Raw genomic sequence first — 13,980 nt, forward strand, 5'->3', positions numbered from 1 at the left:
AGAGAGTCGATTTCAGTACCCAAATTTCAGAAGTCTAAGTCTTTTGGAACGAGACCCCCTCGACGGCCCGTCTTACCCATGACGGTCCGTCGTGGGTTCCGTCGACTCACACAGTTTTTCCAGAAATAAAATCTGCTGCTCAAAACGACTAAACAGGTCGTTACACTTCGCCTTACATAATTATAATCTATGACTGCTATGTCACGATCGAAATCTAGACCCCAGACGAGATCGGCGTCATTGACCTCTCAGAGGTCGCAGACGAGCCTACATTCGTCATTCTTACTTCATCTAGTTTAATTTTAGCGGAAAATTTGAAACTTCTTTTCCCTAACATGCTTACTAAACATTCTATTACATATATAATTGTTCACCATCAACCATCTAACATGAAGATCATCAAATGAAAGAAGCAGTTTATTATAACGATAAAGATGTACTTGCAAAAAAGGCACCAATACAATGTCTGGAAAAAAACGGAAAAGAAACGCTAGTGGAACATAATCCACTAGCTCAATTCAACAACTAAGCTAGAATGTAAATGGGCAAGCATCCTCTAAAGCAAGAGGGCCTACCATGTCCGGATGAATGCTCGACGTCCGGATAGCTACAACATTGATCCTGTAGCTCTAGCATCCACCTGTGCCTGCACCTAAAAGTTTAGAGTTTGCATAGGGTTAGAACACACTTGTACTAAGTATGGATATATTAAAGCACACACCAAGGACATGCATGCGTAAGAATAACTTTTTCCTAGCAACATGATTATAGCACGTCAAGTTAGTGGACTTGCCAAATTGAGAATCGTAAAGTGAGTGAAGTTTCCAAATTTGGATTAGGAAATTTTATGATCTTTCCAAATTGGGATTAGGAAAGTTATTCCATGAGAGTAACTTGCACCATCATACTTAACATTTTGCACGCAGCACACAACAGCGTACACAGAGCACATATCATAATTCATATAACACATCACGTTGTTCATATTATTTATTCGTATGCCATGAGACCTTGGAATCATGGACTTGACATTAAGACTTACCAAAATGAGGGCTCAACATATGGGACCTCAACCAGGGATTCTTCCTTAGCAATCACAGAGTCTGCTTCTTTCATTCATATATACTTCATTTCATTTCATTCATGGGCTAGTGTAAACACCAGCTATACCTAGGATGTAGTTTAAGATTTTATCAGGTTCGTTGTGCAAGAACCAAGAATGACCTAATGTCATTACTTGAGTCTAACTCACCTCTTGATTATCCTATCCTAACACCTTTGGTATCATTCGTTCATTATGTGCATCATTTGAGGTTGGCATTATTCATTCATTGGGAACTTTAACTTTAAACGACATAGATAATGTGAGCATCATGAAATCCAGTGTCATGGAACCCCACACCAAAAAGCGGTTAAATCACCGGCCAAAGTGACCCAAAACATGCTAGTGTACATGGGAATTGATCCCCGCCAGATCCCTATATTGGAAGTATAGGTTCGAAGACTAGGAAATATAAGGAGACCCATACCTGGCATGTAGGATAATCTCATCTCATGAGCGTTACGTGAACCTCCGCCCTTCCCAAAAGAAGGCATCACCGCTCATAGCTAGTCTATCGGTGCTCAGTATAATGTTCCATTACATTCAACTCATACGTCATGGAAGATGGCTTCTAGTATGAGGACATCATATCTCAATAGATGATTTCTCATCTCATCATTAGTATTAAGTGTGTTAATATCAATACTTTCTTAGAGTGTTCATAGAGACTGGTCTCTTCATTAACTGAACACTCTCACAGGTGAGTACGTTCTGGTAACATTTACTTAGGCTCATTTGAGATTGCTCTCATCTTTTACATTAGCCTCATATCATGTTGTAACCACATTCATTAACATTAGCACATTTCATAATAAATCACCCCTTTTTACGTGAATATTCATTTCATCATATGCCAATGCGCTTGGCCATTTGGTGTGTTTCACACTCTTACTTAACCCCTTCTAGGGTTTCCTCATTTCATTGTTCATTTCATCATATGTCAATGCACTTGGCCATTTAGTCTATTTCACATTCTTACTTAACCCTTCTAGGGTTTCATCATTTCATTATTCATTTCATCATATGCCAATCCACTTGTCCATTTAGTGTATTTTACACTCGTACTTAACCCTTCTACGATTTCATTTTTTCATTGAATACATCTTAGGTTCACTTATTTTTAAACGTATGCTAGATTTATGGGTCTACAAATACAAGCCATGAGGCTTCATTCATAGTTCGTTTAAGTGATTCATATCTTCCTAAGATTATGTAGTACAAGACTTATGTAACTTTTATGTATGCCATGATCTCAATTTCGATCTAAGTAGGTGGCATTATTTTTGAACATTTAATTCACATATGACTTATGTATCAATACGGAATTTGGGCAAGGGAACCGAAGTTCGAATCCCTTGGACAACACTTAAATTTTTCATTGATTTTATTTTTAGTCCACATAACATACGGACCCTATATCGAGCCCCAACATCAACATTCCCTCTTTATTTTTCTCCTTGAAATCTCCTCTTACTTGGCCGAGGGGTTGTGGGATGGAACCCCCACAACCCTTTTTATTTTTTCATTAAATTCTCCTTGGCCAATTCACATAGACCATGAGGTTGTGGGATCAAACCCCCCACAACCTCTATTTATTTTTCTTTTATTTCGCAGCCTGCCTAGAGGTCGTGGGTTCGATTCCCACGCCTCACCTTTCTTTTCTTTTTATTTTCCCTTTCTCCTTTACTCTCCTTCATGGCTTTGAGGTCGTGGGTTCGATTCCCACGCCTCACATTCCTTTTCTTTTATTTTTTTCCTTTGCTTCCACTCGCTGCCTGGAGGTCGTGGATCCAATTCCCACGCCTCCCATTTTATTTTTATTAATTTTTGTACTTTACTTTTCAGCCAGCACACCCAAGATCAATCCCCCTTGACCCCATTTCCGTTTTCACGTTTTAGTGCTTTTCAAGGGTGAGGTCTCAAGTTCGATTGCTAATGACCTCACCTAATTTATACACGAGATTTATACATCTATGTTTAGCCGAAAACAACTTATAATTTGCTGGAAATTTTGTCACATTTTCCATCTCACTTCCTTGAAAATTTACACTTGAATTTCATAGGGTAATTTGTAGATCATTTAACACGTTTTGGGGTGCATTGTTCATTCATTCGTTTAGCCAAAAGATTGATACTTAAATCAGCCACACTTATTTTAATGAATATCACGATTTACATAGGTTTAAGCACGTAAAATAACAAACAAAACATTATCAATTTTTGGAGCCTTAATCCGAGAACACATAGTCACTGACACATTTTTTCACACACATGCACATAGTTTCGGAACACATAGGTTATCTTTCATAAAATTTCAAGTACACAAACATAATAATATCCATCACAAAAACATAATATGCACCTAAATCTATCAGCAATCATACCCAACCTATGATTCATTGGGAGCCAGTGACAGGGGCATGCAAAAGGGGTAACAATCCTAGTTTTTCGAACGAATAAGGGGTCTCTTGGAAAAGGGACCAAGAGAGAAGAAAAACCATACATTTTTACGTTAAACTCTTGACTTTCTGCCAAAAAACATCACCCAAGAACACGTCTAAGCCTCCTCAATATCAACTCCACTCGAATGACAACATCCCTTAGCCTAGTGTGCGATTAACGTTTGTTTTCTTGTGATTAGTGTGAGTTCTTCAAGTGTGAAGAACTTAGTTTATTTTTCTGTTTTGGTATCTTATTTTAGCATAGAAAATACGTGAGAAAAATAAGACAGATTGAGCGTGAGAGTGGAGAGATAAACGTGAGAGAGTGGAGTTGTAGGAGGCTTAGGAATCTAGTTTTAGGACTTAGTCAATAAGGTTTTGTTTATTTAATAAAATCTGATTTTTATTTTATTTTAAATCATGTAATGAATAAAAATTATTAATTAATTACATTAATTCAATAGCTTAAATAAAAATCACTTTAATTCATTGCTTCCACCTAGGTTCAAACCCGGGTGGAGCAGGACTTCACTTCAAGAGCCCAATTTCGGCCCTCTCTCCCCAAATTGGCCCTCAAACTTATTAACTAAATAATAAATTGCATATTTATGGTAATTAAGATACTACCCTTAGACAGGGAAAAGACCATTTTACCCCTAGACCCTTCAAACCTAAGATTTCCTCTTTTTAAGTCTTATAATGACTCCTTCAAGTAAATCTTCGTATTCGAGAGCCCTACATGGTTGGACCCAACCTTTACACGCTTAAATAACTCCCCAAGTTAGTTGCCTTGGCTTTAGCAAGGGTTCGGAGATCTGGTTCTACGCGCATCAATCCGTGTGCACCATGGTCTAATTATAGACATTCTTGACACATTAAGCATTTCTTATCTTATCAATTTTTAAGGTTGTTACATTCTACTTTACCCTTCACCTTTATCAGCTCGTGATAGTACGACTGCGACAAATATGCTTTCCACAATGCAATAATTTCATAATTTTCAGATTTAACATCAAAAGCAACAATAGAAGATTTGAAACCGTTTATAAAAGGCTGATAGATGAACTGATAGATAACTCCACTAATGCAAACACCCGGGCTACTAGGTGGAGCACAAGAGAAAAAGTGTTGAGTCTCTCTCCATGATATATCTATGCCTAAAATAAAAATTCAGAATTTTAGGTATCCTTCTTGTGCATAATATTTTGTCGAGACAACTTTGTACTTGTTTTGTTTTTGCTCAAAACCTAATGAATAGTTAGACCAAGGAATATCTTTATTTGGATGGGGAAAAAATCTTTCTTATTTTGTGTTGGTATTGAAAACTTGGAGATTTGATGATGCCTTACCACAAAATAAACCATTAACGGATGAATTGAAAGAATAAAATGTATGGACATGATTGTTGAATTTAAAGAGAATATGTCGTTTGTAGTCCCTGTGTTATTGTCTAATTCAACTTTTAGTCCATGTGATATTTGACTGTGCACATTTAAACTTGAATTAACTACATTGAGCGATTTTGATCTAATCACTGAGAAACGTTAACTTGGTTAACGGTCTTTATTAATGGAAAGGGCTATTTTGGTACTATTATATATTTGATATCCTACTTTATTTATTGTCTAATAAAATAATTATTTTATCATTTAAATTTAGTTAGTCTAGGTTCATGTGCTAGCATACTGTCAGAATTATCGTGGCTTGCATTTACTTTTACTTTTTTCTTCATTTTTAATTCCCTCTCTCTCTGTCTCTCTTAGAATGACATGAAAATATATCGGTGCGTTCTTCTCTCCTTTCTTATCTCTTTTTATCTTTTAAAAATCAAATGGAGAGCTCCTAAAAATGGATTTAACTAAAGGAAAATATACTATGTATATCATCTTGGAATAATTTTTGTTTCAATTGAATCAAATTTTGAGATATCTTCTCAGTTCTTCTTCAACACAAGATATGAGCTAAGTCTTTTTGATTTCTCCTTATCGATTCGGTCAAGCAAGTTTGGTTCTTCAACTTACATATTTGAAGGTTTTATTTTCTTCTTAAGTATAAATGGTGTGTTCATGACAGCTCTAATTTAGTTGATGTGATGAGTATGGGTGTGACGAATTAATTTGGGGAATCACTATTTCTTTTGCCTAAATCTATTTGTATCCCTTTTAAAATTGTAGTAACCTCTATTGAAGGTGCTGAAAATGCAAGGTCAGAGCCTACAGGTCCAATAATTGCATTACCTCTCGGATTTCAACGGGATCCTTGCCATTTGCAAAGGTATCTTTCACTTTGTAGTATTGCAGATTGATTAATAGTGAAACTAATAGTTATCAACATTCAAATGTCATATCTCACTAAAAATCAGTAAAATGTGGTTAAGTGTGAAGTTTGCACTGTTTCTGTTGTACTCGAGTGAAATTTTTTATTTTGATTGTGAAGAGACAATATAGAATTCAAAGTGTTAATACTATATTGACTTGTAAAGCGTGATAGTGAAAAAACTGATTCTAGATATTAACTTATTGAATTTTCTGATGTAAGATTGTTATATGGATTTTTCATTAACTAAAACTCATAGATGATTAGCCTCTTATCTCCTTCCTTGCAATATCCAATGGTGGAGATTGAGAATGATGTTTAATTCAGTTTACCACATGAGATAGCTTGTAAATGGAATGATGGAAATTTTAGTTTGTATCGTCTATGGAGGGATGCTCAAGAGAAGGAATTTGAGTCAAATAATGGACTCAATTCTAAGGATGCCGAAACATGATTTTATAATTTAATCTCTTTTTTCGTATTAGAAGCCGAGGAATGGTGAGGAAAAAAGGTAGATAGAAAAGAAAAAAAAGTGTTATTTTTTTTTTCATTGTAAATGTGACACTGATGGAATATCAATTCAATAAGTTTGTGTATTTATGATTTTTTGTATGAGTACGAATTGTAAATTAAGAATTTTAGAGTTGAGATCAAACACAAAGCTTGTTAAAAATAAATAAGAAAATGAAGACATATAAAATGGGGGGATAATTTACAAGTATCCCCTCAACCTATGCTCGAAATCTTAGAGACACACTTATATGATACTAATGTCCTATTGCCCCCATGAACTTATTTTATTAATATTTTTCTACCCTTTCCGACCTACGTGGCACTATCTTGTGGGTTCAACGCTTGTTGACATTATTTTTTCAGGCCTAAAAGGGGTAGAAAATTAATTATAAAATAAGTTCAGGGGGGTAATAGGACCTTAGTATAGTATAAGTTTGTCGTTGAAATTTCGGGTATATGTTGAGGGGTACTTGTGCATTTTCTCTAAAATAGGAAAAGACTAAACATACGGTATTAATGGAAATATTCGTAGTTAAGTTTGTTGACTACCTGAAACATTAATGACGAGAGTTCGATTCACCACATCGTAATCTCCTTCCTCATTTTCCTTTTCTATAACAATTAAAAAATAATGTTAAAATAAATCATACCAAGAAAAATCAAATCATTCAACATTCAATGAAAAACTGAATAGAGTTACCCCATTTAACTTGTATTTAAATTATTCGAATCATATTTTGTGATATCTTCATCTTCATTCCTTTTCTGGACAATTGTTGAGGAAACATCCTCTCAAGGTTATGCTTATTCATTATAAATTTCATAGTAATTGGATAGATGACAAAAAGAAGAAGAATGAAAAAAGAAATTCAGAAATGAAAAGAACAAGTGAATTGACTTGAAGGTTGTTTGAGCTTTTGGCTGAAAGGGGGAGAAATAGGAAAGTTGAGCGGCAATTGGAGAAAGTAAAAAAAAAATTAGAGCTTAGAAAAAAGGAATATTGGATGACCTACTTAAATAGAATGAAAGGCGAAGTTTACGAGGATCATGCACGCACGCGCACACGCACGCAAGCACACACATGCGCGCGCACACAATAACCAGGTAGGTCATGATCGACATGCCTGTCTGGTAGCTACACTATTTTTCCTTTTTTGATTGTTTTTTTGTTTAATTTGCCTGTCTTGTTTTTTCATTTTATAAATATTTCAAAATTATGTAATATATACTATAAATAATGATAATTACCAACTTAAAATACTTGTAAAAAACATATAAAAATTTGATTGATTCATAAAATTAATATATATATTTCAAATAAAATTGGATAAAAGAAGTAACATATATTATTTAATTTGAAAAATACATAGAACGTATTGTAAATATCAATAATTAACAACATTTGATTAACTTTTGAAATTATATTTGTGCTAGATACATCGGATAAGAGAAATAATATATGTTATTAAACTTTTTCGAAGACGAGTACACTGATGATGATGTTGTTGTGCCTCCCAATATGATAATTAGATAGATAGTTTCAAGAAGAATAATGGCAATTTTAGTTTGTATCGTCTATGGAGGGATGCTCAAGAGAAGGAATTTGAGTCAACTAAGGGACTCAATTCTAATGATGATTGATTTTACCGAAACATGACTTTATAATTTAGTCTCTTTTTTTGTATTAGAAGCAGAGAAATAATTAGGGAAAGAGGTAGATAGAAAATAAAAAAAATCTTTTTTTTCATTGTAAATGTGACACTGATGGAATGTCAATTCAATAACTGTGTATTTTAGATTGTGTGTATTAGTACGAATTTTAAATTAAGGATTTTAGAATTGAGATCAAACACAAAGCTTATTAAAAATAAATAAGAAAACGAAGACATATAAAATGGGAAAAGACTAAACATACAATATTAAGTAGAATTTTTGTAGTTAAGTTGGTTGATTACCTGAAAAATTGTAGACGAAAATTCGATTCCCCACATTGTAATCTCCTTTCTCATTTTCCTTTTCCATAAAAATTTAAAAATATTGTTAAAATAAATCATACAAAGAAAAATCAAATCATTCAACATTCAATGAGCAAATAAATAGAGTTACCCCATATAACTGTATTTAAATAATTTGAATCCTATTTTCTGATATCTTCATCTTCATTCCTTTTCTGAACAATTGTTGAGGAAGCATCCTCTTAGGGTTACGTATATTCATTCAAAATTTCATAGTAAATGGATAATTGAGAAAAAGAAGAAGAAAATGAAAAAGAATTCACAAATGACAAGAACAAGCGAACTGGCCTGAAGGTTGTTCGGGCTTTTGTCTAAAAGGGAGAGAAATAGGAAAGTTGGGCGGAAATTTGAGAAAGTACAAAAAATTAGGGCTTATGAAAAAGGAATATTGGGTGACCTGTTTAAATAGAATGAAAGAAGATGTTTACGAGGATCACACATGCACGCGCACACGCAGCACGAACGCCCGCATGCACAAACAAGCATGCGCGCGCTCACACCGATGCGTACACGCACACACACACAATAACCAGGTAGGTTATGTTCGACATGCCTGCCTGACAACTGCACTATTTTTCCTTTTATTGATAGTTTTTTCTTTTTAATTTATTTGACTTATTTTTTAATTTTTTAAATATTTAAAAATTATGTAATATATACAATAAATAATGGTAATAACCAACTTAAAATACTTGTAAAAACCATATAAAAAATTCGATTGATTCATAAAATTAATATATCTATGTAAAATAAAATGGGATAAAAGAAGTAACATGTATTATTTAATTTGAAAAGTACATAGAAAGCATTGTAAAACTCAATAATTAACAACATTTGATTGACTTTTGAAATTCTATTTGTGCTACATACATCAGGATAAGAGAAGTAACATATATTATTAAACTTTTTTGAAGACCAGTACACTAATGATGATGATATTGTTGTGCCTCCCCATATGATTATTAGATAGAGAGTTTCAAGTAGAATGATGGAAAATTTAGTCTGTATCGTCTATAGAGGGATGCTCAAGAGAAGGAATTTGAGTCAACTAAGGAATTCAATTTTTAGGATGATTGATTTTACCGAAACTGAGCTTAATAACTTAGTCTCTTTTTTCGTATTAGAAGGAGAGAATGGTTAGGAAAAAAAGGTTTATCGAACAGAAAAAAAAATTCTTCATTGTAAATGTGACACTGATGGAATATCAATTCAATAACTTTGTGTATTATTACGAATTTTAAATTAAGAATTTTAGAATTGACATAAAACACAAAGCTTGTTAAAAATAAATAAGAAAACGAAGACATATAAAATGGGAAAAGACTAGACATATTGTATTATTGAGAAGTTTAGTAGTTAAGTTGGTTGACTACCTGAAAAATTATTGATGAGAGTTTAATTCCCCACATTGTAATCTCCTTCCTCGTTTTTCTTTTCAATAACAACTAAACAAATATTGTTAAAATAAATCATACAAAGAAAAATCAAATCATTCAACATTCAATGAGCAAATGAATAGAGTTACCCCATATAACTGTATTTAAATAATTTGGATCCTATTTTCTGATATCTTCATCTTCATTCCTTTTCTGAACAATTGTTGAGGAAACGTCCTCTTAGGATTACGTATATTCATTCAAAATTTCATAGTAAATGTATAATTGAGAAAAAGAAGAAGAAAATGAAAAAGAATTCACAAATGACAAGAACAAGCGAACTGACCTGAAGGTTGTTCGGGCTTTTGGCTAAAAGGGAGAGAAATAGGAAAGTGTGGCGGAAATTGTTGAAAGTACAAAAAATTAGGGCTTAAGAAAAAGGAATATTGGGTGACCTTTTTAAATAGAATGAAAGAAGAAGTTTACGAGGATCACACATGCACGCGCACACGCAGCACGGACGCCCGCATGCACGGACAAGCATGCGCGCGCTCACACCGATGCGTACACGCACACACACACAATAACCAGGTAGGTTATGTTCGACATGCCTGCCTGACAACTGCACTATTTTTCCTTTTTGATGGTTTTTTTTTTAAATTTGTTTGTCTTCTTTTTTAATTTTTTAAATATTTAAAAATTATGTAATATAAACTACAAATAATGGTACTAACTTAAAATACTTGCAAAAACCATATAAAAAATTTGATTGATTCATAAAATTAATATATCTATGTCAAATAAAATGGGATAAAAGAAGTAACATGTATTATTTAATTTAAAAAGTACATAGAAAGTATTGTAAAACACAATAATTATCAACATTTGATTGACTTTTGAAATTCTATCTGTGCTACATACAGCGGGATAAGAGAAGTAACATATATTATTTAACTTTTTCGAAGACGAGTACATTGATGATTATGATGTTGTTGTGCCTCCCCATATGATAATTAGATAGAGAGTTTTGAGTAGAATGATGGAAATTTTAGTTTGTATCGTCTATAGAGGGATGCTCAAGAGAAGGAATTTGAGTCAACTAAGGAATTCAATTCTTAGGACGATTAATTTTACCGAAACAGAGTTTCATAATTTAGTCTCTTTTTTCGTATTAGAAGGAGAGAAATGGTTAGGAAAAAAAGGTTGATAGAACAAAAAAAATTCTTCATTGTAAATGTGACACTGATGGAATATCAATTCAATAACTTTGTGTATTTATGATTTGTGTATTAGTACTAATTTTAAATTATGAATTTTAGAATTGAGATCAAACACAAAGCTTGTTAAAAATAAATAAGATAACGAAGACATATAAAATGGGAAATGAATAGACATACTGTATTATTGAGAATCTTAGTAGTTCAGTTGGTTGACTTCCTAAAAAATTGTCGATGAGAGTTTAAATCCCCACATTGTAATCTCCTTCCTCGTTTTCCTTTTTAATAGAAACTAAAAAATATTGTTAAAATAAATCATACAAATAAAAAGCATATCATTCAACATTCATCGAGAAAATAAATAGAGTTACCCCATTTAACCAGTATTTAAATAATTTGAATCATATTTTGTGATATCTTCATCATCATTTCTTTTCTGGATAATTGTTGAGGAAACATCATCCTCTCATGGTTAGGTCTATTCATTCAAAATTTCATAGTAAATGGATAACTGAGAAAAACAAATAGAAAATGAAACAGAATTCAGAAATGACAAGAACAAGCAAACTGACTTAAAGGTTGTTCCGGCTTTTGGCTAAGAGGGAGAGAAATAGGAAAGTCGGGCGGTAATTGGAGAAAGTAAAAAAAATTAGGGCTTAGAAAAAAGGAATATTGGGTGACCTGTTTAACTAGAATGAAAGACGAAGTTTACGAGAATCACGCATGCACGCGCACACGCATGCACGCGCACACGCAGCACGCAAGCCCGTACGCACGGACACGCATGCGCGTGCGCACTCTGATGCGTACGCACACACACACAATAACATGGTAGGTTATGGTCGACATGCCTACCTGAGAGTTGCACTATTTTTCCTTTTTTCGATTGTTTTTTTTTAATTTGTTTGTCTTGTTTTTTAATTTTTTAAATATTAAAAATTATGTAGTCTATACTATAAATTATGATAATTACCAACTTAAAATACTTGTAAAAAACATATAAAAAATTCGATTAATTCATAAAATTATTATATCTATGTCAAATAAAATGGGGTAAAAGAAGTAACAAGTATTATTTAATTTGAAAACTACATAGAGGTATTGTAAATCTCAATAATTAACAACATTTGATTGACTTTTGAAGTTCTATTTGGGATACATACATCGGGATAAGAGAAGTAACATATATTATTAAACATTTTCATAGACGAGTACACTGATGATGATGATGATGTTGTTGTGCCTCCCCATACGATAATTAGATAGACAGTTTCGAGAAGAATGATAGAAATTTTAGTTTGTATCGTCTATAGAGGGATGCTCAAGAGAAGGAATTTGAGTCAACTAAGGGACTCAATTCTAAGGATGATTGATTTTACCGAAACAGAACTTCATAATTAGTCTCTTCTTTCGTATTAGAAGCAGAAAAATGGTTAGGAAAAAAAGGTTGATAGAACAGAAAACAATATTTCTTTTTTTTTTCATTGTAAATGTGACACTAATGAAATATCAATTCAATAACTTTGTGTATTTATGATTTTGTGTATTAGTACAAATTTTAAATTAAGAATTTTAGAATTGTGGTCAAACACAAAGCTTGCTAAAAATAAATAAGAAAAGGAAGACATATAAAATGGGAAAAGGCTAGGCATACGGTATTATGAAGAATTTTAGTAGTTAAATTTGTTAACTACCTGAAAAATTGTTGACGAGAAATTGATTCCCCACATTTTCATCTCCTTCCTCGTTTTCCTTTTCAATAACAATTAAAAAATATTGTTAAAATAAATCATACAAAGAAAAAGCAAATCATTCAACATTCAATGAGAAAATAAATAGAGTTACCCCATTTAACCGGTATTTAAATAATTTGAATCATATTTTTTGATATCTTCATCTTCATTTCTTTTCTGGATAATTGATGAGGAAATATTCTCTCGTGTTTATGTATATTCATTCAAAATTTCATAGTAAATGGATAATTGAGAAAAAGAAGAAGAAAATGAAAAAAGAAATTCAGAAATGACAAGAACAAGCGAACTGACTTGAAGTTTGTTCGGGCTTTTGGCTAAAAGGGGGAGATATAGGACAGTTGGGCGGTAATTGGAGAAAGTAAAAAACAATAGGGCTTAGAGAAAATGAATATTGGGTGACATCTTTAAATAGAATGAAAGACAAAGTTTACGAGGATCACGCACACACGTACAAGCGCGCACACATGCACACACATATCCACGTGCGCCGCACACGCTCACACCCACACTCGTGCATGCACACGCACACACATGCAAACACGCGCACATGCGCTCACACACGACACCCCCCCCCTACACACACAATAACGAGGTAGGTCATATTTTATATGTGTGCCTGACAACTGCACTATTTTTGCTTTTTTGATGGTTTTTACGTTTTTATTTATTTGTGTTTTTTTAAAAATTTTAAATATTTAATAATTATAGAATATATATATTATAAATAATGATAATTACCAACTTAATATACGTGTAAAAAATATATTGAAAATTTGATTGATTCATAAAAATAATATATCTATGTCAAATAAAATGGGATAAAAGAAGTAACATGTATTATTTAATTTGAAAACTACGTAGAAATTATTGTAAATCTCAATAATTAACAACATTTGATTGACTTTTAAAATTCTATTTGTGCTACATACATCGGGATAAGAAAAATAACATATATTATTAAAATTTTACATAAAAAGTACTATAAATATTATAATCAAAAGAAGTAACATGTTCTCCTGATATTTAATTTGAAAACTACGTAGAAAGTATTGTAAATCTCAATAATTAACAATATTTGATGGACTCTTAAAATTCTATCTGTGCTACATACATTGGAAAAAGAGAAGTAATATATATTATTTAAAAAATACATAAAACTACTATAAATTACAATAATTAAAAACTTAAAATATTTAAAGTCAATTGAATTGACTATCTAAATTCTATCTATGTCATCTAAAGTGAG

The 13,980-nt window shown here is 32.4% G+C and overlaps 1 long non-coding RNA gene across 2 annotated transcripts; it reads right to left on the reverse strand.

Annotated features, from left to right (window-relative positions):
- Positions 1 to 435: 435 nt before the first annotated feature.
- On the reverse strand, positions 436 to 13,083 carry LOC114076334. Of its 2 annotated transcripts, XR_003577157.1 has the most exons (5): positions 12,826 to 13,083; positions 12,675 to 12,732; positions 8,328 to 8,385; positions 6,922 to 6,984; positions 436 to 652 (listed from the first exon to the last, which is right to left on the reverse strand). It is a non-coding gene; the product is annotated as an uncharacterized LOC114076334 (long non-coding RNA). The 2 variants fall into 2 exon arrangements; XR_003577154.1 differs by lacking the exons at positions 12,675 to 12,732; positions 12,826 to 13,083 and adding an exon at positions 9,761 to 9,836.
- Between the last annotated feature and the right edge of the window lie 897 nt (positions 13,084 to 13,980).

This window comes from Solanum pennellii, chromosome 1 (assembly GCF_001406875.1).
Source record: "Solanum pennellii chromosome 1, SPENNV200".
Taxonomy (NCBI): domain Eukaryota; kingdom Viridiplantae; phylum Streptophyta; class Magnoliopsida; order Solanales; family Solanaceae; genus Solanum; species Solanum pennellii.